The sequence below is a fragment of the Podarcis vaucheri genome (assembly GCF_965113315.1).
Source record: "Podarcis vaucheri genome assembly, chromosome: 6".
Lineage (NCBI taxonomy): Eukaryota > Metazoa > Chordata > Lepidosauria > Squamata > Lacertidae > Podarcis > Podarcis vaucheri.
This window is the reverse complement of record NC_138764.1, coordinates 93555521-93580100: the sequence shown is the minus strand read 5'-3', so window position 1 is coordinate 93580100 and position 24580 is coordinate 93555521. Positions and strand designations below refer to the sequence as shown.

The window sequence follows — 24580 nt, the reverse complement described above, 5'->3', positions numbered from 1 at the left end:
AGGTATAACCATTGTTGGGCAACTTTGAGGCCCCTCCTGCTCTCCTTTCGTAGGGTTCTTTATTTTAAAATTGGACTTAAGACTGGGCAGCCTTCCGAAAGAGCCTGTCCTCTGTAATGTAGGGCACATGGTCACCCTCTAGAATGTATGACTTGTGAGAGCCATCACACATCAGGAGAAATGCCTGGGACAAGCTTTCAAGTGGTCCATCCCCCGTACCCCCATTTCCTCCCATCTCCTTGATTCTCAACCGAAGCAGCTGTAAGTTTTGCTTTGTTTCTCCAACTGGATATGTGCTGATTTGGGCTGGCAGAATTTCAGGCAGAAGTAAACAAGCCACCCCAACCTCTCCCTGTGGGCCAAGGGTTTCATATCCATATTCTAATATTATCTTGCCATTAATGATTTGGCTGCGAGTTGGATGTAGGGCAGGGGTGGTTGACTTTGGCCAACCTAAATGGTCACTGCCGATTGCACTATATTGTGTCATCTGACTTACGAGGTGAGAGGTGACAGAGTGACATTAAGTGAAGGATTTGTCTGCCAATATGGTGACACTCGTTTCTAGGCCAGGGTGGAAAATATGATCTTTTCCTGTCCACAGGTTAAGTGGCAATGATTTGTGTGTCTCTGAGTAATGGGGGGGGGGGGAGAACGGCATGATAAATACTTCTGTGGTTCAAGAATTCAGGCTTCTCCCTCTTGACCATCAACTGAAAGCATCACTGCTGGTTAGAGAGAAAAAACTCAAGAAGCTACAGGATCGATATGGATTGTGGTTAACATTGTGTGTATGTGGAGTCAAACTTTTAAAGCAATCTCATACCACTTTAAACAGCCATGGCATCTCCCAAAGAATCTTGGGAATTGTAGTTTGCCAAAGTTGTCAAGAGTTGTTAGGAGCACTCTTGCAGGGCTGTAATTCTCAAAAGTTCTCTTTGAAGAGGGACTGATGGATAAACCACTCTAGAAATTGTAGTGCTGTGAGAGGAATATTGGTCTAACAACTCCCAGCACCCTTTACAAAGATCAGTTCCCAGGATTCTCCAGGGGAAGCCATGAAGAGATTAAACAAACTGAGGATTGGTCTCTAGTTCTATGAACCGCAGGGCTGGCTGAAGACATTTTGCTAGCTGAAGTGAAGGTCAAGATGGTGCTCTTCCCCTTACCATTATTGTAATCATTAAGAATGAATTTCTGTTTATTATTTCCCAACACAAAATTTTACCGTGTACTATTATATTCCGTTGGAAGCTCCTGCAGCCAATCAAAAGCCACAGAAGCAGACGTTCGGGTTCCAAAAGAATGTTCGCAAACCGGAACAATCACTTCTGGGTTTGCGGCGTTCGGGAGCCAAAACATCCAAGTTCCAGGGCGTTCGACAACCAAGGTACAATTGTATTTTGCTGCTGTAAACCGCCTTGTGTATAGTAATTTAGAAAGGCAGTACGTATACAAGTAAAAAGTGAAATGAAATTCCCTGGACAGACGGGAGTCGGGACTGGCACAAAAAACTTACTTCAACCCCAGTGACAAGGGACAGAGTTAGTATCATGTCTGAAAGTCTTGAGTCTCCCATGGATGTTGTCCTGGGATAAAGCCACGTGTCATTCCACGCAACTGCACTTTATTGTGGCTGTCAATCAGAAAAGCATCTCAAGTCACAGCCCCAGAACCAAGTAATCACCACCATGTCTTTTCTTCGCAGGCGCTAAATAAATAAGCGAAAATCAGAATGTTAGATGGAAGGAGCGGCATTCTTGCCTGCAGCATTGAAAAGAGATTCTGGCTGTTTACACAGAGCAGAGGTGTCACATAGCAGCTGTTTGCTGTGAAGACCTGAGAACTTAATCTCCCATGTGCAATTAAAACCTTCAGAAGAGAGAGGCAGGTGTAAACGCCTCCGACATTGCTCATTCCAGGCTTGTTTGACATACACTTTCAGGAGCATGCTTGTCGAGGCAGTGTTGTGGTAAGAAAAGGAGTGTGTAGCCCGTGCAAAGAGAGGAGCAGGGGTGTGCTGAAAGGCAAGCTCTCGAGTACCTGCTGGAAGATTAATAATAATAATAATAATAATAATAATAATAATAATAATACCCCGCCCATCTGGCCAGGCCTCCTCAGCCTCTCTGGGCAGCTCCCAACAGAATATTAAAAACACAATAAAACATCAAACATTAAAAACTTCCCTAAATAGGGCTGCCTTCAGACATTTTCTAAAAGTCATGTAGTTGTTTATTTCCTTGACCTCTGATGGGAGGGCGTTCCACAGGGAGGGCGCCACCACCGAGAAGGCCCTCTGCCTGGTTCCCTGTAACCTCACTTCTCAGTGAGGGAACCGCCAGAAGGCCCTTGGCGCTGGACCTCAGTGTCCAGTGTCCTCAGCTGAACCATGGGGCTGGAGACACTCCTTCAGGTATACAGGGCCGAGGCTGTTTATATCCAAAACGTTATATCCACGGGGATGCCGGAAGCTGACATATACTTACTCAGGCCATTCCCCAGTACCTGCTACAGTAGTACCTCGGTTTACGAACTTAATGTGTTCCGGAAGTCCGTTCTTAAACTGAAACCGTTCTCAAACCGAGGTGTGCTTTCCCTAATGAGGCCTCCTGCCGCCGGTGCCCTTCCACTGTTCAGCTTCCATTCTTAGACCGAGGTAAAGTTCACAAACCGGGACACTACTACCAGTTTTGCGGAGTTCGTAAACCGAATAGTTCATAAACAGGGCTGTTCTTAAACCCAGGTACCACTGTACTTTTGAGACCTGTAAGCTGGAGATGCCTGGGATTTTCTGCCTGCAAACCACTGAGCTATGGTTTGCTTGAGTTTGCCTACTTTAACTCTCGTCCTGTCTCTCCTTCCTTGCTGGCATTTCAGAGGCATTCCCTTCATTCATCCCCCCCCCCCCAGCTCTCATTGTTGCTGTGGCATCTAGTTAAAGTGCCATTACGCTTCATGCGCCTGAGCGGGCAACTGGTGTAAGAGCCTCTGGTCTACATAATCATACTGAATTGTGTGCCTTATCGCTCTGAATCACTCCCATGAACTTGTAGGTCCTACCGTATTTTTTGCTCTATAAGACTCATTTTTCCCCTCCTAAAAAGTAAGGGGAAATGTGTGTGCGTCTTATGGAGCGAATGCAGGCTGCGCAGCTATCCCAGAAGCCAGAACAGCAAGAGGGATTGCTGCTTTCACTGCGCAGCGATCCCTCTTGCTGTTCTGGCTTCTGAGATTCAGAATATTTTTTTCTTGTTTTTCTCCTACAAAAACTAGGTGCGTCTTGTAGTCTGGTGCGTCTTATAGAGCGAAAAATACGGTGCTTTGTTCCACAGGAAAGCCAGTTTACCTTTGTAACACGATTTATAACACCATGCTTCACAGGACTGTTCTCACCTGCCTACCCCCTACCTTCCGGCAGGACTATTTGACACAGGCCAATGCGTTTCTCTCCTTACGCGCACTGGGAAAAACAGATTTGTTGCGCTGCTGGTGGGCCATCCATAGCCAATGGGCTGTTTCAGATTTTGTGGGCCGATGCTGCCCTGGATAAACTCCAGGCATGCAGAATCTGATTTTTGCTTTTTTGCTAGATCCCTGAGATTAAGATATACCTAGAGCTTGGTGCGAAATACATACACTTAGAATGGAAGAATTGTGCACCCAGCAGTTTGTTTTAAGTCCCAGAACTGAATGGATCTCAGAGTCTTCTGCACACAGATGCCCTATCCACACCTTTTCTTCATTTCGGCGGTATAACTTAGGGAGGTAGAATCATTTATTTTATTTTTTTGTGGCCGACTTTATGAAACAGCTGGGAGTCAGAAAGCCTGACTGAGCAGAGGAACAGAAACTCACAGCAGGATGACTTTGTGAGATGGGCAAGTCTGACAAATCCCTATGGCTACCTCTTTTTTTTTTTTTTTGACGTTTGCAGGGTATATCTCTTTCTCTCTCTCCTGATGGCTTGCAATCTCAAGTTCTCTCAAAGCTGGATAAATTATGTCCTGGGCCCCCTGATAAAATCATTACGAGGGAACTGAATTGCTCCTGTGGTTGCATGCTTCCTTTTCCTGAAATGCCATTAAGAGGATCAAGTGCATTTGTGTTTATTCAAGAGCGTTTCCTAGCAGGTTTCTGATGTAAGAGGGAAAATGGGAGAGGAATAGGAAGGTGGGGGAGAGAAGCGAGAGGCTGATTTGGGTTGATAAGTTGCAAGTGAAAACTGGAACCCTAACCCTTCTCCCCACAGCCCACATGTACACTTACAAGCCTTTAGTGGCACAAGCATACTCTTGAGGTAAGGTAAAGGGACCCCTGACCATTAGGTCCAGTCGTGGCCGACTCTGGGGTTGCGGTGCTCATCTCACTTTATTGGCTTCCGGGTCATGTGGCCAGCATGACTAAGCCAATTCTGGCGAACCAGAGCAGCGCACGGAAACGCCGTCTACCTTCCCGCTGGAGCAGTACCTATTTATCTACTTGCACTTTGACGTGCTTTTGAACTGCTAGGTTGGCAGGAGCTGGGACTGAACAATGGGAGCTCACCCCGTCACGGGGATTCAAACCGCCAACCTTCTGATCGGCAAGCCCTAGGCTCTGTGGGTTAACCCACAGCGGTATGCTTAGGATAAATGGAAGGCACTTCCTGCTAGGTTGTATAACAGCACCAGCTTCTTCTCCTTTCTACACTTTGATGCTCTGGGCTGGACTTTTATTCTGGAACCTTCCACAGAACTCAGCAGATCTGGAGCACGTCCATGCAGGGGCAGTTGGGTATACCTAGACCTTGGAGGGCTAAGTTGGTCGGGGGCCCCACCAGGGACCGGCTGCTTTATTCTAGCAAGGCCCTGGGCCTCGAACAAGATCTACACTGCAGGGTTCGAAATTAGCAGGGCACTAGGCGCATTTTGAGCCTAAAGATTTGCAAACTCCTCAAAAAGTCTGGGTGCCATTTTTTTGCACTTGGCTGACACTCAAGGATTACTGAAATGCACGTGCTTTGAAGCCTCGAAGTAGATGTTAAGGACAGACAATATGTTAAGGCATTTAACAATAAAGAGTAGAGTGTTTTGAAGACTGAAGTATGGTACCAATATTGTTATTGTAAACAGGGGGTGGGAGAGCCTTTTTCCAGACCGAGGCCCACATTGCCCTAGGAGCAACCTCCTAGGGGCCACATGTCAGTGGTGGTGGTGGAGGACGGAAGTGAAAGTGGGTGGAGCTACACAGATCATGTGATCTTTGTACAGTAGGCTCCATCCCAACCGGACAAATGTGAAAGCTTTCTTCGCACACATCTCCTCAACCCCGCAGCTGGAGCACAAGCTGCAAGAGCAATATGATAGGCAAGATCGCTGTGGAGGAAGGAAAGCTCCAAAGGGCAAGAGGACGGGTTGGGGTTGCCATCATCCCCTCTCCCCTGCTTCAGAGGGAAATGCAGCCGGCACAAGACAAATCCAATCCTTTGGCTGTTCAGCTATTGGCATGGAAAAAGGCAAAGCAGCAGAAATAGAACATGCATCTCCCACTTGAACCACTGTGCACAGCAACACTCTGACAGTCTCTGGAGCACATGCAAGAGAAACTCACAAGGGCATTTTTTCAGTCTCTCAGGGGCCTTAACCCAGTTTCACCTCTCAGTTTCTCATTTTTCCACTCTTGTTCTCCACATTTCCACATCAGTTTGCAATTTAACAAACAAACAGCTGGATAGCTCAGTTGGGTTAAAGTGTGGTGCTGACGACACCCAGGTTTGACTCCCTTATGGGACAGCTGCAGGGTGTGGGAATAGATGATCCTCAGGCTCTTTTGCAACTCTACAATTCTATGAAAAGAACCCGTCCTTTATATTGCATGTTCATGTTGATTTGTGTTCTTAAAGCTGTTGGGGGGGGCAGTCACACTACAGTGGTATCTCCGGTTGCGGGCAGGATCCATTCCGGAGGTCCGGTCAGATCCCGAGGTTTCCGCAACATGAGGACCGCTTCTGCGCATGTGCACATGGCAAAACCAAGTAAAATACTTCCGGGTTTGCTGCTTTCACATCCCAAAATTTATGTAACCAGAGGGTTACGTAACCAGAGGTACTACTGTCTTTCAATACAATTTGCAGCTGCAAAAGTTTTTGGGTGGTCACATGGGTTCATTTCCTGTCAGTGCATGTACTGCAGCTCCCTGCTGAAACCCTACAACCATTTATGCCACAAATGCTCTGGTTTCCTTTTTGCTGCTTTTTGCTGGCTATAGGACCCCCAGCCAGCAATAACAGGGAATCGTCGAGGAAGCATCGCAGAACAAACTAAAGGAGAACGAATCCATCACAAATGCACTATTATTGTGCTGCAGAAGACAACTCACAATAAAACATCAGTCTGGAGGGCCCTGAACCGCTGACCTCAAGGACAAAGCAGGCTCGCTTAATTTCAACTTGAGTCTGCAAAGTACAGCATCAGTTCTTCAGTTACAGGAGCTTTAGTTTCCTTGGCTAGTTTTTTTTGGCTGCTAGATTTCTCTTTATCGCTTCCCCAGCTACTCTTAGGATCCCGTAGCAGCCTCCTCCAGAAAGATTAGGGGAGTATTTAAGGAAGAAAATGGCCTCCAATTCCATTAGCAGCAGCAGCTTTCCTTTTAACTTAATTCTACATTCTGGACTTTGTTTATGGAAGTTGCCATTAATTATGTTTTTCATCAGTCACTGCTCAGAGATGGCTAATGGCCCGGTACACCTAATTAGTCCTTTATGTATGATAAGGTTTCACCATGTCTGTAGTTAGCAGGGGAAGGCTGATATCTCTTGCGGGGCTGTCTTGCAACTGGGGCTGCCCAGGGTCTCCTGGTATGTGTCAGATTGTGTTACCGATCTGTTCCGCGGCTGTTTCCAACATGTGGGCAGCTGTAGGCTGCAATTACCAGGACGTGATGATAATGGCAAGGGCCAAAAGCGGGCGTCTCGTGTCGTTCGGAACATTCTGCGGGAAGGGTGAAACATTCAAGATGCCTCGCAGGACCCCTTTGAAGGTGGCAAGGGCAGAGGCCGGATGAGGAATGCCATTTTATTTATTCCTTTGAGGGATGTGAAGAGAGAGGAATTTGCTCGGGCTTAGCAGTCGTTCCGTGGCATCAGGGCTGGTGACGGAGAGCTGCACACAGGCAGGCAGACTCTGAGCAACGCTCTTGGTCTGCAATTTCATCTGAGCCCTGGAATGAGGTTGGGAGTGTGGAGCTGCCCTTGATAACCACAGAGTCCAGATGTCTACTTTTGGCACAGCCATATGATATGGATCATATACAGTGGTACCTAGGGTTACATACACTTCAGGTTAAGAACTTTGCTTCAGGTTAAGAAATAGTGCTTCAGGTTAAGAACTTTGCTTCAGGATGAGAACAGAAATCGTGCTCCGGCGGCGCGCAGCAGCAGGAGGCCCGAATAGCTGAAGTGGTGCTTCAGGTTAAGAACAGTTTCAGGTTAAGAACAGACCTCCGGAACGAATTAAGTACTTAACCTGAGGTACTACTGTATACGTTCGGGGAGGGAATTTTTTTTCCTTCAGGGCAACCGAGGACCGCATGCCAGTGGTGGGAGGAGCCAGAGACAAAACTGGGCAAAGCATTAATATAACATTTAGCTTTGTACATTGGGGTAGTTTCCACACACACACACACACACACACACACACACCCTCTGTCCAGGCAAGGAAGAGGCAGTATGTCACGGACTAGTTGGATAAAGATCAGTGGTGGGAGGAACCAGCTGGGGAACCCCCAAGGGAAGAAGGCTCAGAGCCTGGGGATTGGTGGTGGGACAACGATGAGTGGTCAGAGGACTGGGGAGAGGAGGTGTCAGAAGGTAAAAGCACTGAGTGGGCTGGGAGACTCTCTGGCAGAGAGAGGTCCTGAAGCTGAAGCAGGAGAGTGGGATGAGGGAGACCAGAAGACAGAGATGAGTCAGGCTGGTGAAGAGTCATGGTCATCCCCCACTCCTGCTGTGACAAGCTCCCCTCCCCCATTGTCTCCCAGAACCAGAAGAGGCATGCAAAGGGTGGAGGAGAGGTTGACTTCATGCAGGCGCAGTCTCCGATTGCTCGGAAGAAGCCCTGGAGAGGCAGCAGGGACTTTTAGTCTTGGCAACTGATATTCATGGAGGAAGAACACCAGGAATGAACTGCTCTGCTCATTAGGCATGACACACAGCCAGGTCTGTGCAGGCCGTGTTTTTGCTGATGGACGGGTTAACTCCATCTTTGAACTGTGTGGTCAGGAAGAGCTTTCGGATGGTGAGAGTTGTTCGACAGTGGGACAGACTCACTCAGAAGGTGGTGGAGTCTTCTTCCTTGGAGGTTTATAAGCAGAGGTTGGATGATCATCTGTCATGGATGCTTTAGCTGAGATTCCTGCATTGCAGGGGGTTGGACTAGATGACCCTCAAGGTCCCTTCCAACTCTACAATTCTATGATAAAGCTGGCACTGTAGAACCTCGCAGATAGGCAGTGCAAGCACCTGACAGCATGAGGTCAGCTGAGGAACAGTGAAATAAATGTGCTTTCTGAAGGAGCTCCTTATAAGGTAGATAATAATAATAATAATAATAATAATAATAATAATAATAATAATTTATTATTTGTACCCCGCCCATCTGGCTGGGTTTCCCCAGCCACTCTGGCGGCTTCCACAAAGACCAAAAATACACTAATATGTCATACATTAAAAACTTCCCTGAACAGGGCTGCCTTAAGATGTCTTCTGAATGTCAGGTAGTAGTTTATCGCTTTGACATCTGGTGGGAGGGAGTTCTACAGGGCGAGCGCCACTACCGAGAAGGCCCTCTGCCTGGTTCCCTGTAGCTTTGCTTCTCACAATGAGGGAACTGCCAGAAGGCCCTCAGCGCTGGACTTCAGTGTCCGGGCAGAACAATGGGGGTGGAGACGCTCCTTCAGGTATACTGGCAGCAGTCATTTGCCTTTCCAGAGCATGGAATATGGCAATATAGTAAAATGCATGTGAAATGCACATTGAGCCCCATTGTTCACCTGGGCCTCGATCCAGCTCATTGGCTAGCATCTGGCAATACCCTAACATACCAGGCTAGGAAGACAGACAGTGGACAAAAGGCGGGGAAATGAAAGAGGTTATAGACTTGCCAGTCTTTGAAGAATGAAGTTCTGTGCTGTGTTGCCCGCTCGTATCTAGCTATGAAAACACTCATTTCATCACAGCCAACACAATAAATTCAGACTCACAAGCCAACGTCTAGATGGGCTTAAATCATCTCCCTATCTCCTAATGGCATTTATACCTTCCACTTGGTGATGTGGGTTATCTTGCTGTTTGGAAATCACAGCCTACAACTGTTGGGCGACATTATCTTCAGACTCAGGAGGAGATTAATTGCTCGGATTTCCCAACCAATCTCGAGAAACGTACTGGCACCCGTTCAAGCTTTCAGATTCCAGCTGCCTTTGCCGTCTTCTTTTACCCAAACGCCGCCTCCTATACAGTAGGGGAGGAATAGCAGATGGCGGGTGATTGATAACAATGCCACAATCCTGCAGAGGGTTTCTGTTGACATCACAAAGGCAAATGGAAGCAGCTTGAGCTCCTCCAGAAGATTTTCCTTTCCTTTTCTTGGATTTGGCAGGAATTAGCTAGCCACTCCTTTGTCCTCTCTCAGTTTCTGTGCCGGGCTCCCCCACTCAAATTCCGAGCTCCTTCGAGAGAAACAAACATCTATAAAGCCACACTGTTCATTGTTGTACTCAAGAGCGGCTGTTTACATTTTGATGCATGAGAGGCCAAGAACGTCGGACGCTATCTCCAAGCGGTCAAAACAAGCCTGGAATGATTACCCAACAAAAACAATGTCAGCCCATGTTCCCCTTTCTGCTCTGATTAATCCGTCCCGATATGACATCAGTAAAAAAAATGAGATCTTGGCCAAATCTCTGGAGTGTGCTAAAGAAGTAACCAGGGCCTTGCTGAGGGAGGGGAGAAGCATGGCCGATCTGCAAGAGGCAATCGTGACAACAATGCAGCGGTCCCCCATACCCTAGCAAAAAATATATAATGGGGATTTAACTGCAAACCTAAACACGGTTTTGATTCGATTGCAAGCAGAAGAAAACAGAAATGTGGGCCTTGCCCCTTCCAGATGTCCTTTCTATTGTGTATACATGTTGATTTTTTGTTATCAGAACAGATATACACAATCCTGTAGATACATGTTATCCTGCCTTCATGTTTGTGCCTGCAAAGGATTTGGGGTGGGCATACTGCTTCGTTTCTGATCGGCGCATGTCCTGCAACTTCCTGCTGAAATGCTGTGAACTTTTTAAGCCACAAATATTCCGAGCTTGTTGTTTTCCTGTCCTGCTTTTCTTGTGATGTGGCACGAAAGTGCCCCTCCAGACAGCAATGTGGTGCAATAACAGTGGGGTAACACCGAAGAACAGCTAGTAAACCAAAATAATGTGCGGATGAGTCAGTATAAATCCACACTAATGTGCATCCTGACTGGAGCAGAGGAGAATTGTAATCCAAAACATCTGGAAAGCACCACATTGATTAAGTCTGTTTTAGAATCTAGATTTTCTTCTTTTACATCCATAAAACAAATCTTTCCCCAAAGCATTTGGGATTCCTTGCCACAATCTCAACCACAGAGATTGCCCATTTTGCACTTTTCCATTTGTACCTTTGCACCGTTTAAATAATTTATACCACCATCTGCCAACAGCCATAATACATGCAGGCTTGGTGCAGGCTTTTTTAATTCGCTACCCTCCAGATGTTCTGGAACAAGTCAAGTTAATAATTCGAATTCAAACCGTGGTTCAATATCCTGGCTTGTTCCAAAGCTTCTAACCATAGTTTCCTGGTTTGAATGATACAGGAAATTATAGCTCACGGAAGACTCCTTGCTTTCTTCACTTACTGTCAGAGAAGGGAGAGGCAAACAGGCTCATTCATATCTTGCCTTAATAAGCTGACATATGTTTGAATACAATCTTTGTCTTGCAAGAAGACTTGTCATTTTGTAAATAAATTATTAAGAATTTTAGTATTTTACCATCAGCTTAATTTAAGATAGTGTATCTTCTGCTGGCTTTGCATAGTTATGATTATTCTGCCTAACTTGGATTATTTTCTGCCTTTTTCTTGGCTGAGCACACATCTCATTTGTTAGCTAATTTAGCCTGTCCAAAAAAATGTATATATTGTTGAAAGATCAATATTTCCTCATTCCCTGTGTATTTATTTGCATTGCCTTTTCTGGAGAGTTTTCTAGATGCACACTTTAAAGCTTAATTTTTTTAAAAAAAACAACAACACACAGAACTTTCTCAGGACCTCAGAATCTAAGAGCACCGGCAGCAAAAACACAATCAGTTCAATATTCATTTCCCTGTCTGCTGTGATGAAACGACATAACTGATGCAATGCACATAATTAATCATATAAATTACGCAAATTTCGTTGTTGCTACATTATTCAACACTGTTTATTTCAGTGCAAAGGCTACACACTGCAAAGGCGTGGGTGGGAATGAAATAAATCACTGTTTGCAGACTGAAATTGCCAAATTACTTTTATAATTTAGAAACTCCATCGCATTGCAGAGCTTTTATGCTAGATCGTCTAAATGCATTCCCCCTCATCTGTACTGTTTGGAAGGTTTAAAAAAAAATCCCCTTCCAGAACAGATTCTGTTCCTGTAGTAAGAAAACACCAGATACAACACACCACATAATTTTGGATTGCCCTCTTCTCGACGCCCATCACAGAGATCTCCTAGAGACTCCCTTACAGCTCAAAATATTGATTTGCAAAGAGTCTGTAATCCAATATTTGTTGAGGGATGATTCTCCCAAAATGACCAAGATTGTTTCAGGGTATCTAGCTGAGATCTTTAAAGATAAATCTAAAGTTACCTGATTTATTCAATGGTGGTTATCTAGTCTTTTATATATTATATGAGTTTGGATTATCAATGTACTTGGATGACTTTGTATGATCTTATTATTTTACGGTTTTAACTTATGCCAATAAAGGCTAGTTACAAATTTCAAATTCAGTAGTGATGTATGGAAGTGAGAGCTGGACCATAAAGAAGGCTGATCGCTGAAGAATTGATGCTTTTGAATTATGGTGCTGGAGGAGACTCTTGAGAGTCCCATGGACTGCAAGAAGATCAAACCTCTCCATTCTGAAGGAAATCAGCCCTGAGTGCTCCCTGGAAGGACAGGTCCTGAAGCTGAGACTCCAATACTTTGGCCACCTCATGAGAAGAGAAGACTCCCTGGAAAAGACCCTGATGTTGGGAAAGATTGAGGGCACAAGGAGAAGGGGACGACAGAGGACGAGATGGTTGGACAGTGTTCTCGAAGCTACCAGCAGGAGTTGACCAAGCTGTGGGAGGCGGTGGAGGACAGGGGTGCCTCGCGTGCTCTGGTCCATGGGGTCAAGAAGAGTCGGACACGACTAAACGACTAAACAACAACACAAGTTTCAAATAACTCCAGTATTGGGCACTGCAAATTGCACACACCATAGGAAAATGTGCATCTGCAACAGTAAAAAGGAAAACTGAGAGGCGTAAGGCAGTCTCCCCACCCTCCTGTCTGAGACTACATCCCCGCTCCATACATCTGCCTTCCATACTGTGCTGCATAAGTAAAGAAAAGTCTTCAACAAGAGGAGGCGGGAATGCAAGTGTTTATCCTATGGGGCAGTGAGCATGAGGTCCCTGGCAATTCCTGAATATCATCAAGGCTGCTCCTTTTTCATGCTAGATTCCTCCATGCTAGATTCCTTGGAACAGCTCTGAGGTGGCGCCCCAGTCATAAGATGGTCACCACCTGAGTCACAGTCATGAAAAGCAGCTCTGTTTTGTAGTTCAGGAAAGCATTGTGGCAGCAGGGCTAGACTTGGCAAAGCCTGATACTTCTGTATGGCATTGGGAAGAGCGCGGTCAGCGCTGGGGGGGTCTGGAGGTGAGCCAGGAAGCAGCCAAGCAGGAACACCAGGCACTGGGAGAGCTGCACCTGAGTAACAAGTTATTCAGACTAAGTAGATGGGCCTCCATCAACAGCTTTATAGGACTTGCTGGAAACCCATCTAGTGGACACCTCCCTTGTGCCAGCGCTGGCTTTACTATTAGGACGAGTGAGGCAACCTGCCTCAGGTGGCAGATCCTGGCAGCCCCCATGGCAAAAAATGGAACACTGACCCTCCAACCACTGTCTACACACAGCTAGCCCCACACCCTGCCTGCTTTCAATCCTACGTAGAACTAGTCATCTGGGCATCCCAGGACCTCCATACACACTGCCCAGCCTTGCGCCCCAGAGAGGTCACTTGGGTGCAGCAAAAACCACGTGGGAGACAGTGGTTAGGAGTTATAAGCTCAACTTGATTGGCATAAGGCAGTGGTTTTGAGCCAGTGTGCCATGGCACCCTGGGATGCCTTGAATGCTGGTCAGAGGTGCCACGGGCAACACTGGCCTCTGTCCCTCTTCCCTCCCCTCCCTCCTCTGATGCCCCCTCATGTCTCTGCCTCCCAAAGCCTTGGGCGGCTGTTTGTTGCAGCAACCCTGGCTACAAGCTCCCCAGGCGAATGGTGCCTCTGGGGCTGGCCAGGGGGTGCTGGTTGCCAGGAGCTGAGGTGACTCAGAGTAAGCAAGCAAGTGGGTGAGGGAGTTCAGCTGGCCAGTCTGCCAGCCCTTGCAATTGGGAATGGATAGACAAGTGGGAGACTGGGCAGGCAGACAGGCCTTTCTTGTGCTTGCTGTGTGCAAGGCTTGCCTGGGAGCTGAGTGCACAGTATTGAAGGGGAGCCTTTCCACCATGTAGGCTCAGCAGCACCCACTGCTGCCACTGCTGCCTCCCAAGGTGAGGTGCTGGCCTTACATTCACCTTTGGCCAGTCTCTGTTGGGCCACTAAGGCTGGGGCATCCTCTTCCCAGGCCACTGTGGGGCAGTGTGAAGAGGCATCTCTCTTTGGGGCAGCGGGGGCATCTCAGAGACCTGGGGCAGCAGCAGTGGCTGCCCAGAGGGCTCCCAAGGAGAGGGAAGAGGAGGCTGAGGGAACACTCCACAAGGGAGGGCGTTTGAAAAAGGTGGAGAGGCTGCCAGCTCTGCAGGCAAGGGGTGACATAACTGGGCTCCTAAGCCCCACAAGGGTGCCACAGAAAGAATGTAGTTGGTCAAGGGAGCCGTGGACTCAAAAGGGTTGGAAACCTCTGGCGTAAAGTATGAGTGCTACAGGTAATAACAACAGTTTTATTATTTGTACCCCACCAATCCGACTGTATTGCTCCGGCCACTCTGGGTGGCCTCCAGCTTACACAGAAACATAATAAAACATCAAACATTAAAAAAAACAACCTCCCCTCTACAGGGCTGCCTTCAGATATCTTCTAAAGATTGTATAGTTACTTATCTCCTTGACATCCCTCCTTGATATCCCTGGGGAGGTTATTCCCCAGGGAAGGCGCCACTGCCGAGAAGGTGCTCTGTCTGGTTCCCTGTAACTTCACTTCTTGCAGTGAGAGAACCAGCAGAAGACCCTTGGAGGTGGACCTCAGTGTCTGGGTGTGTGTGTGTGTGTGTGTGTGTGTGCAGATGCTCCTTCAGGTATACTGGGCCGAGGTTGTTTAGGGCTTTAAAGGTCAGTACCAACACTTTGAATTGTGCTTGGAAATATACTGGGTTACCTCTGTCAATGGGAAAGATAATCTTGTCTCATGGGTTAGCTACTGCCTTAAGCCAGGCAGCCCTGGTCAATAAAGTGTTGACCCGCCACGGTCCGCCTGCTTCAATGTGTGCTTGGAGCTCACAGTATCACTTGACAAGCAGACTGAACTGCTGCACCAGGCAAAAACATAAAATAAAACCCTCTTGCAGGGCCGTCTTTAGCATATCCAGTGCTGTGGTGTGAAGCTCCCTCCGACGCCCCCCTTCCCAGAGTTTTTTAGGGAGGACGGCGCTGCTGGCGGGGCTGAAGGAGGTGGGCAGTGGCTGGAGGGTGGCTCCTCCAGCGGGGAAGAGACGGAGGCTGGACACGGCGCCTCCTGACTCAGCTGGCCGCTTTGTGCCGCGGTGGCCATGGCAGATGGAGGCTCTGGGCGCAGTGCTGCTTCAGTGTGGCATGGCGGAGGCCAGCGAGGGTGGTGAGCTGATGCTGGGAGGCACCGCGTCCAGCCTCCGCCTCTTCCCTGGTGCCCTCCAGAACTTGGCACCCTGGCATCCCATGCCACTAGCCTCTATGGGTACGACGTCCCTGCCCTCTTGTGCCAAGCAAGCTGGAATGTCAGGACCATGCGTTCTGGGCTGCCCACCAATCTGTTGCAGGTCAATGACAGCCAGTCCAGGGAGTGGCACTGTTACTTTTAGTGATATTTCATGACAGTTATATACCACTTGAATGTAATGAAACCTCAAAGTAGTTTACAAAAAGAGTAAAACTTTGCATCACAAAGTTTCAAAGGACAGCTGTGTTTCGGTCCTCAGATTGCTTCAGAAAATATGAATTTTGTGGTTTGAACTGAATGAGATTTCTTACCCATCCCTATCTGGAAGTGTTCTGAGTCCACACAAGCTTATGTCGTAATAACTTTGTTAGTCTTCGAGGTGCTACAAGAGTCTTTTTCCTTCCCTTCTTTTTTGTGCTGCAAGAGACTCGGGCACGTCTACCGCACTGGAAACTGTCCTGCAGATGACCTTATGAGTCCATCTGTCCTGAAGGAGATTGGCAGAACTTTGAGAGAGTATTTATCTATGTGCTCTTGGCTCAACACCTGCACTGGGTGCTAATCCAAACAATAAAATCTTTTGCAAAAGATTCCAAGTCCATGCTTGCAAACTCTTAGCAGGTGGCTGTATATTTGAATAAATTCATCTCATTCCTGGAATGGACTTCTCTCAAGTGGCCCATCAGGCTAAATCCAACTTGTTAAACCCGGAGGGCACTGATCCGTAAACCTATTGCGATGGCCCAATTAATACTGGGAAAGGCTTGTGACTGCCAAGCCAGGGCACCTGAGACTGAGGGAGGCGAAAGGAGAGCAAAACGAAAAGGAATGGGTAGCCTGGTGGAAACATCCCATTGTTGAAGTGATTTTGAAGGCTCCTGTCGAAGCAATTGCCGTGTTTATTGTGATTGTTATATCACATGGGCACAGAGTGGTTCTCTGCGTTTTCACCAGGACCACCCAGGAGCCACGTGGGTTCGGTTACTGGATTAGCAAAATGGAGCAAGTAGCACATAGCCGTTTCAAAAATAATATGGCAGCGGCGAGCAAGCCACAGGGAGACCGCCGGGAGCTGAAGTGCATTTTCCACTCACGCCAGTTCTGCCCTAGTTTGCAGCAAAAATTAAGTCTCCATATGCCAGGAATGGTTCCCAAAAGAATGCCATCTTTGCAGGGTTTCCGCCTCACATATTCTACAATCCAGGTTAGGCCTGGGATGAGGAAGTAGCTGCGATCAGGCGAGGTTGGAGGGAGTGCCCATAATTGAAATCACAGAAGAGGAAAGAGGAAATGAGCTTCCATTTCCAGGCCAGAGATCTTTTCTTCGTTCATAATCCAAGACCCACTGTTCCGCTACTGAGAACATTCTGAGGACCATCCATTTCCATTACCTTGGGTGTCTTATTAACAAAAAACAACAGCAGCTACTGCTATCATCATCAACAACAACAACAGCACTACAAGAATGGGAGTTGTTTGGGTCATGGCGGTTTTGAGGCATTGCCCGGGGATTGGAACGTGGCAAGGAGATTGAAAGTTGGGGAATGGTACAGATGGAGGGAGTATAAAATCATTTTGAAAACTCATAAGATGATGACGAAATGTGGATAACTCAATTGAAGGTTGGAAAAATGAGGAAATGAAATTGGCAGAGGAGCCCATCTCTACTACCTGACTATTTCATCAGCTTCCTGAACAATGGGCATTCTGAATTGACTCATTGCCAGTCAACAGCCAGGAATGGGAGATCATGCTTTCTGGACAACAGTGGAATTGCCTAGAAAGGGGGCGATTAGAGGTGCTTAAAGCTCCCCTCTTCAATGGGGCATAGAGTGGTATGTGTATCTAATATAGTGGCTCAAGCTGCAATCCTAACTTATGAGTGTTTAGGTAAAGGTAAAGGGACCCCTGACCGTTAGGTCCAGTCGTGACCGACTCTGGGGTTGCAGCGCTCATCTTGCTTTATTGGCCGAGGGAGCCGGCGTACAGCTTCCGTGTCATGTGGCCAGCATGACTAAGCCGCTTCTGGCGAACCAGAGCAGCACACGGAAACGCCGTTTACCTTCCCGCCAGAGCGGTACCTATTTATCTACTTGCACTTCGTGCTTTCGAACTGCTAGGTTGGCAGGAGCAGGGACCGAGCAACGGGAGCTCACCCCGTCGCGGGGATTCGAACCACCAACCTTCTGATCCCACAGCACCATCCGCGTCCCTTATGAGTGTTTACTCAGAAGTAAAATAATAATAATATTTTTTAAAAAATTGTCCTGTAGCACCTTAGAGACCAACTAAGTTTGTTCTGGGTATAAGCTTTCGTGTGCATGCACACTTCTTCAAATACCTTTTTAAATAATTTTTTCGACTGTGTCAGACCAACACGGCTACCTACCTGAATCTACTCAAAAGTAAGTCACTCTGCGTTCAGTTAGGCTTACTCCCTGGTAAGTGTGCACAGGATTGCAGCCTGTTTCAAGGAACATTTCGACCATTCTTGTGATGCTCCAGTTTGCAAAGCGCTAGATTAAACTAACCAAGGTATTTTAAGGTTATTAATGTGGCGGGGAAGTTCTTCCCTGTGATCTTTCACCTCCCTAACTTGTTTGTTATTATTTTTGCATCTCCCAGGCATGTTTTTTGCTTGGGAGTGAGCCCTCTTAACTCATTTGTATTCATTTATTACTCAGACATGTTTAGGTACATCATCAATCAGAGGAGCGCTGCCTTTTGCAGAAGCTCCCTTCTCCGACTGACAACCACAGTTAGTTAGGGCTTGTGGTATGTGTGGCAGCCCCCTTGCCAAGTCTCCACAGCTGGACAATTTAAACAAAGCTCATTTATGAATCGGCTGAAGGAGTGGGAGGAAATTCCCCAGCACAGTCTGTACACAGCCCACTGGACGGCTTGCAAATCCACAGATGGGAGTTCTAGTTCTCTTTGAGAGCAAATCGACGGAAAAAGAGGAGAGGGAGCAAAACAATAGAGGGCGCAGATATGTGCAGAATAGGGAGCCCAGTGATGCATTGTGAAAAAGCAGGATTTGCAGCACCACAGAAGAGGTTGAGGAAAAAGGATGGTCAATTTCTGCTCTCTCTTCTGGTGGGTTTCAATCTGGTCTGAACAGCCCTTGAACAGAAGACACTTTCGAACAGAAGACTGTATTCTGGCAGCCCTTGAATATAGAGGACTGACCTCTATAGAAAAGACATGGCCGCCTTGATACAGAAAAAGTGCGATACAGAAAATTACTACGCTACAGAAATCGAAAATTGGCTCACCCTGAATTGAAGGACTGGGATCAGGTCAAGTGTGTGCCTGCTCTTGAACACGCCATACATTTAAAGCCCATGACTTTCCCTAAAGAATCATGGAAGCCAAAGTTTGTTAAGTGTGCTTACGGGAATCGTAGCTCTGTGGGGAGTAAGGTAAAGTACAGCCCCCACCAGGATTCTTTGAGGGAAGTAACTTGGCCATTGGCGTGCAGTCAGTGGACTAGAGCAGTGTTCCCCAACCTTGGGCCTCCAGCTGTTTTTGGACTACAATTCCCATCATCCTTGACCACTGGTCTTGCTAGCGAGGGATGATGGGAGTTGTAGTCCAAAAACAGCTGGAGGCCCAAGGTTGGGGAACACTGGACTAGAGTAGTCTCCTAAATGTTCCCCTGTTGCCTCATTCCCAAAGCCCAGGAAGCTTCTGCCTGGCTTTGGGAGGAAGGTACAATGTTCTGACGGGTCCAAGAGCCCTCCCACCACCTTCCCAAAGCCTGTCTGGCTTTGGGAAGGAGCCAAGAGGGCTCCAGGGTTCAGCCACAGCCCTGGCATCTCCTTCCCAAAGCCTGGAAACCTTCTGCTCAGCTTAGGGAGGCAGGCGCGGTACTCATGCATGCAATGTCACACCCCCTCCGCCGCCCCGCCTGTTAAGTTGTGGGTGAACATATCAGACAACACAGCGATTCTTCAGACAGCTCCTGTTTATTCACAGGCCAGAACAGAACTGAACTGAAGGGTTCAGCCAGCCTGCTTATATAGAGCTCCAGTACAACGCAACTGTAACAACTTTCTGTAACTATCCAATCACTGAACGTCACTTTCGATCCCTTATTTGCATATGGGGACCTGAACTATCTACAGTATCCCCCTGCTGGCCCAGGATGAGAACTTCAGTACATAACACTGCCCAATCACCCTCACAAGCTGTCACCTCTGGCCCTAACTGTTTCCCTACGAAAAATTTATCCACATGCCACTGAAGGTGGCTTAAAGGTGTTTTCAATGTACAATGTGTTTCTAAGCTTGGTTCCCTAGCGCCTACCAATGTTAACCGGTGAAATGGAACAAGGGCAGGAATACATATAATGTTTTTGTAAACTGCTTGATCTTACAATATAAACTTTGACTTAAAAAAAAAAGTTTGTTTGAAGCTTTTAAAAAAACAATGTCATGTCAAAGGGTCAGGGATGTTGCATATCATGGGTGAAGTGGAGTGAGTGGGGCCCAAACTGGGCACTCTGCCCACTCTGCCCAGTTCCCCAGAACTGGAATTGAAAAGCAGGCAAGGTAAAGGACCCCTGGACGGTTAAGTCCAGTCAAACTTGGCTTTGGGATGTGACGCTCATCTCACTTCAGGCTGAAGGAGCCAGCATTTGTCCACAGATAGCTTTCTGGGTCATGTGGCTGGCATGACTAAACCGCTTCTGGTGCAATGGGACACTGTGATGGTAGCAGCCCACAGAAGCTCTGTTTACCTTTCCGCCACAGTGGTACCTGTTTATCTACTTGCGCTGGTGTGCTTTAGAACTGCTAGGTTGGCAGGAGCTGGGACAGAGCAACGAGAGCTCACCCTGTCTCACGGACTTGAACTGCTGACCTTCCAACTGGTAAGCCCAAGAGGCTCAGTGGTTTAGACCAGTGTTTCCCAACCTTTTTTGGGCAAAGGCACACTTGTTTCATGAAAAAAATCTCGAGGCACACCACCATTACAGCCCCGTGACGTCAGCGCGCAGCGTCACGCCGGGAGGGACATGAATTGCTAGCAAATTACATAATCACCTCCTTGAGGGCTGGCTCATCTTCTCCGAAGGCAGAACCCCATTAATTAACAGCACAGACTCACACCATAGCCAAGACGAGGGGGGAAAACCTCAGTCATGCACATGTGGGGGCTAAATGAGGACGAAGACCGGGCAGAGAGCAGGGTTCAAATCACCCCACCTGGCCAGGACAATCCCTGGGTGCTCCCTTGGGCCACTCGCCTGACCCACCTCGCAGGGCTGTTGTTGCGAGGATAACACGGGGAGAACCACGTGCACCCCCGGGAGCTCCTTGGAGGAGAAAGCGGGCGATGAATGCAATGCACGAAATATATGAGAGGCGACCAGGTTTTGCAGGTGAGGGGCCCCCGCCAGCCTCCGCTTCCAACACCCGGCGCAACGACGCCGAAGTTTCCCCCCGGGCTCGGCTCGGGGAGCAGCGCTGCTCCCCCCGGCTCCCCTTCGCCCTCCCGGCTCTCTCTGCCGCCCACTGGGGACCCCCCTCACCTGCCAAGTCCGGAGCGCCGGTGGAAGTTGCATGCATGCATGCAGGGCGCCGCGTTGCCATTGCATTGCACTGCACTCCATGCAACGCCTGCACACATGCATTGCCTTGCACGCCCGCCAAGGGGTCTCCCCGCGGTCCGATGCGTCCCCTCCGGCGCGGATGCAGCATTGCAAAAATAACCCCCCCCGACGCAGCCCTACCTGGGGGGCAGCCTCCGCCTCCGCCGCTCCGCCTCCGCGGGGATCCCCGGGCTCCATCCTGCCGCCCGATCTCCGCGGGGGCGCAGGCAGGCTGCGCGGGGTCTGCGCGGAAGAGCCCCTGCCCGCCCGGCCGCCGCCGCTGCGCTCATTCCATGGCCGGGAGAAGAGCGCTTCAAACAAAACGCCCGGCCCGCCAGGCCACGCTGGGAAACGTAGTTCGCGCACCCCGCGCGGGCGCGGAGCCCAAGGGCGAGGGGACTACGGATCCCGGCAGCCCTCGCGCCGGGGACGGAGGGGGAGAGGCCGGGTGCAGGGATGGAGGGATGGGTGGGCGATCGAGTGAGTGAGTGGCAGCCGCCAAGCCTTGGCCGAGAGCCAGGAAGGGCCTCCCCGGAGGAGGAGGAGGAGGAGGGAGGCGCAGAGCGGGAGGGGAGGGGAGGGGAGGGGTCATCTAGTGACGGCGCCCCAATCGAAAATTTGACTTAAAAAAAAATCTTTCAAATTTTTTAATTTTTCCCGCGGCACACCAGGCAACATCTCGCGGCACACTAGTGTGCCGCGGAACAGTGGTTGGGAAACACTGGTTTAGACCACAGCACCACCCATTCCGGAATTGAAAAGCATGGTACATCTGGCAGTGCTAGTAGAGCTTGGCCACGATAGCTAATAATAATAATAATAATAATAATAATAATAATAATAATAATAATAATAATTTATTATTTATACCCCGCCCATCTGGCTGGGCCTCCCCAGCCACTCTGGGCGGCTTCCATAGAAACCAAAAATACAGTAAAGTATCACACGTTAAAAACTTCCCTGAACAGGGCTGCCTTAAGATGTCTCCTGAATGTCAGGTAGTTGTTTATCGCTTTGACATCTGCTGGAAGGGCGTTCCACAGGGCGGGCGCCACTACCGAGAAGGCCCTCTGCCTGGTTCCCTGTAGCTTTGCTTCTCGCAATGAGGGAACCGCCAGAAGGCGCTCGGTGCTGGACCTCAGCGTCCGGGCAGAATGATGGGGGTGGAGACGCTCCTTCAGGTATACTGGACCGAGGCCGTTTAGGGCTTTAAAGGTCAGCACCAACACTTTGAATTGTGCTCGAAAACGTCTGCATGCATGCATATTTCATTCAAAGATGCACTGCAGCATGGGTTTTGTTGTTACCGTATTCTTTTTTCTCGCTCCATAAGGCGCACCTAACCATAAGGCGCACCTACTTTTTTTTTGGGGGGGGGGAATTCAAGGAAAAAAAATTATTTAAAGGGAGCACTGAGCAGAGGCTGTATGCATCCCAGGCTCTGCTCAGTGCTCCCCTTCATAAGCTGCATGGAGTGGTGCGTGCTTTTCCCCGAGGAGGGAGAAGGGCAGCCCATCACTGATGGGCTGCCCTTCTCCCTCTTCAGGGAAAAGCCCCCAAGAGCCACACACACCCTCTGCATGGCTCTTTAAAGGGAGCGCGGCTCTTGGAGGCTTTTGCAGGAGGTGGGGGAAGTGAGAGAACCTTGCTCTGTCCCTTCTCCCGCAAAAGCCAGGGATAGCCGCATGAAGCCTCCCCAGGGCAGCGGGAAGAAGGCTCCCTGCTGCCCTGTGGAGGCTTCGCGCTAGAAGCCGTACCTTGAAAGCACATGGATTGCTCTGCTCAAGATTTTTGGGAAGTTCATGATGTGAATTTCTAAAGCAGTCGTTTCTGAACTGATGGCACGCACATGCACTTTTATTAAGAGCGCTGTCTTACAATGAAGAAAAGGAAAATGTGAGGCTGTGCTCCCCCCCCCTGCACTCCTTGGGAGTATGAAACCCTTTTAAAAGAAAGAAAGGGAAAAAAGGATTGAAATTGCCCCGGGTGCAGAGGACGATCAATCGTAAGCAAGTAGCAGAGTCAATGGCTTCCAGTTCTGAAAGGCTGCTATTCTGACATGGCGGAAATTATGTCAGATGAAAATCACATTTCTAAGATTAATGACTAAATGGCAGAATACTGTGTGCTGGGGGAGCAATTTATTTCTCATATAAAGAATAATACAGATGTGTAACCGAGAACCAGGCAGAATCACATGGGAGGCATGTGTTGCTGGAGGAGCTATATAACACTTCATAATTTTATTTTTGATGAAGGGCTCCTTCTCCCGTTTGTTTGTTGCCGTTTGTTGGTTATTGTGAGTCACATGACTCGCAAATGAAAATTGGACATGCCAAGGCATGCGTGACCGCTAGCAGAATTTCAGCCGGCCTTTCCTGAGATTTGGCTTTTAAAAAAGAATAATAACTGCAGAAGCAAACATCTAGCTTTGCAATTTGAACTTGAACATGCAAGAAAGGCACATAAATGGCATGTCGTTGCATTTTTTCAGTGTACAGTACTACCACACAGACAGGTATGGCATTTAAAAAATAATTATGGTCATATTTAAATATAAGCCATGCAACTTTTAATGGGCAACGCTCCAGACAGAGCCATGCAATTATTACACTTTTTATTAGATGAACTGTTTCATTGGTTAATTGACCAGTTAAAAATAATGTGAACCCTGAATACAGTTTAATTAAGATAGCAGTTTCTCTTTACGAAACAGATCACTTAAATTGTTCTTTGGAAGTTTGCTTAAAACGTACAACCTATGTCAAGAAAAAGCATGCAGTTTACTTGCAGGATGACTTACGCAACAAATCTCTTTTCAAATGGGTTTGCCCAGTAGAAAGCCACATTTCCAAACTAAATTTTAAGAGATTAATGAATTGATTATAACAAATGCCACACACTCATCCTGCCAAGAGGCAGTTTGCTGGAGGGAAGAAAGGAGTGGTGACTGGGCACTTTGCTTCCTTGTGTGGTGTAGTGGTTAAGAGCGGTAGTCACGTAATCTGGGAAACCGGGTTCGTGTCTCCGCTCCTCCACATGCAGCTGCTGGGTGACCTTGGGCCAGTCACACTTCTCTGAAGTCTCTCAGCCCCACTCACCTCACAGAGTGTTTGTTGTGGGGGAGGAAGGGAAAGGAGAATGTTAGCCGCTTTGAGACTCCTTAAAGGGAGTGAAAGGCGGGATATCAAATCCAAACTACTACTCCTCCTCTTCTTCTTCTTCTTCTTCTTCTTCTTCTTCTTCTTCTTCTCTGGGGCGCAATGAGTCTTCCTTGATTTCCCTTCTCTCATCTTCTAGGGAAGATCAGCAGACAGTGAACAAAGACAGGAGGATCCCAGCCTACAATCACTTCTACACTTTGCCAAGGAACGGCACCTGGTGAGAATATGTTGTTGTTGTTGTTGTTATAACGTGCCTCTGATGGTGTTGAGGACTATCCTCAACTGGAGGATGCAGAGACAGGAGAAACAGGTAACCACTTCAAGAGCTCTTTGGCTTTAAAAAGAAGGGGAAGAGCGATTGCTCAGCAATAGAACATCTGCTTTTCAGGCAGAAAATTGCAAGTTTAATCCCTGGTGCCCCTGCTATGTCTTGGGAATGAGACCCCTTCCTGAACCCCAGAGACCTGCTGCCAGTCAGTGCAGTCAGTTCTGAATTAGATGGAACAATGTTCAGACTCGTTATAGGAAGATGGCTTAGATATGACCATCCATTATGAGTGTAATGTACGTTTAG

General features: G+C 48.1%; 1 long non-coding RNA gene across 1 annotated transcript; it reads left to right on the top strand.

Annotated features, from left to right (window-relative positions):
* Positions 1-954: 954 nt before the first annotated feature.
* Positions 955-1916, top strand: LOC309534434. The gene is made up of 2 exons (XR_014220721.1): positions 955-1390; positions 1709-1916. It is a non-coding gene; the product is annotated as an uncharacterized lncRNA (long non-coding RNA).
* Positions 1917-24580: the final 22664 nt, after the last annotated feature.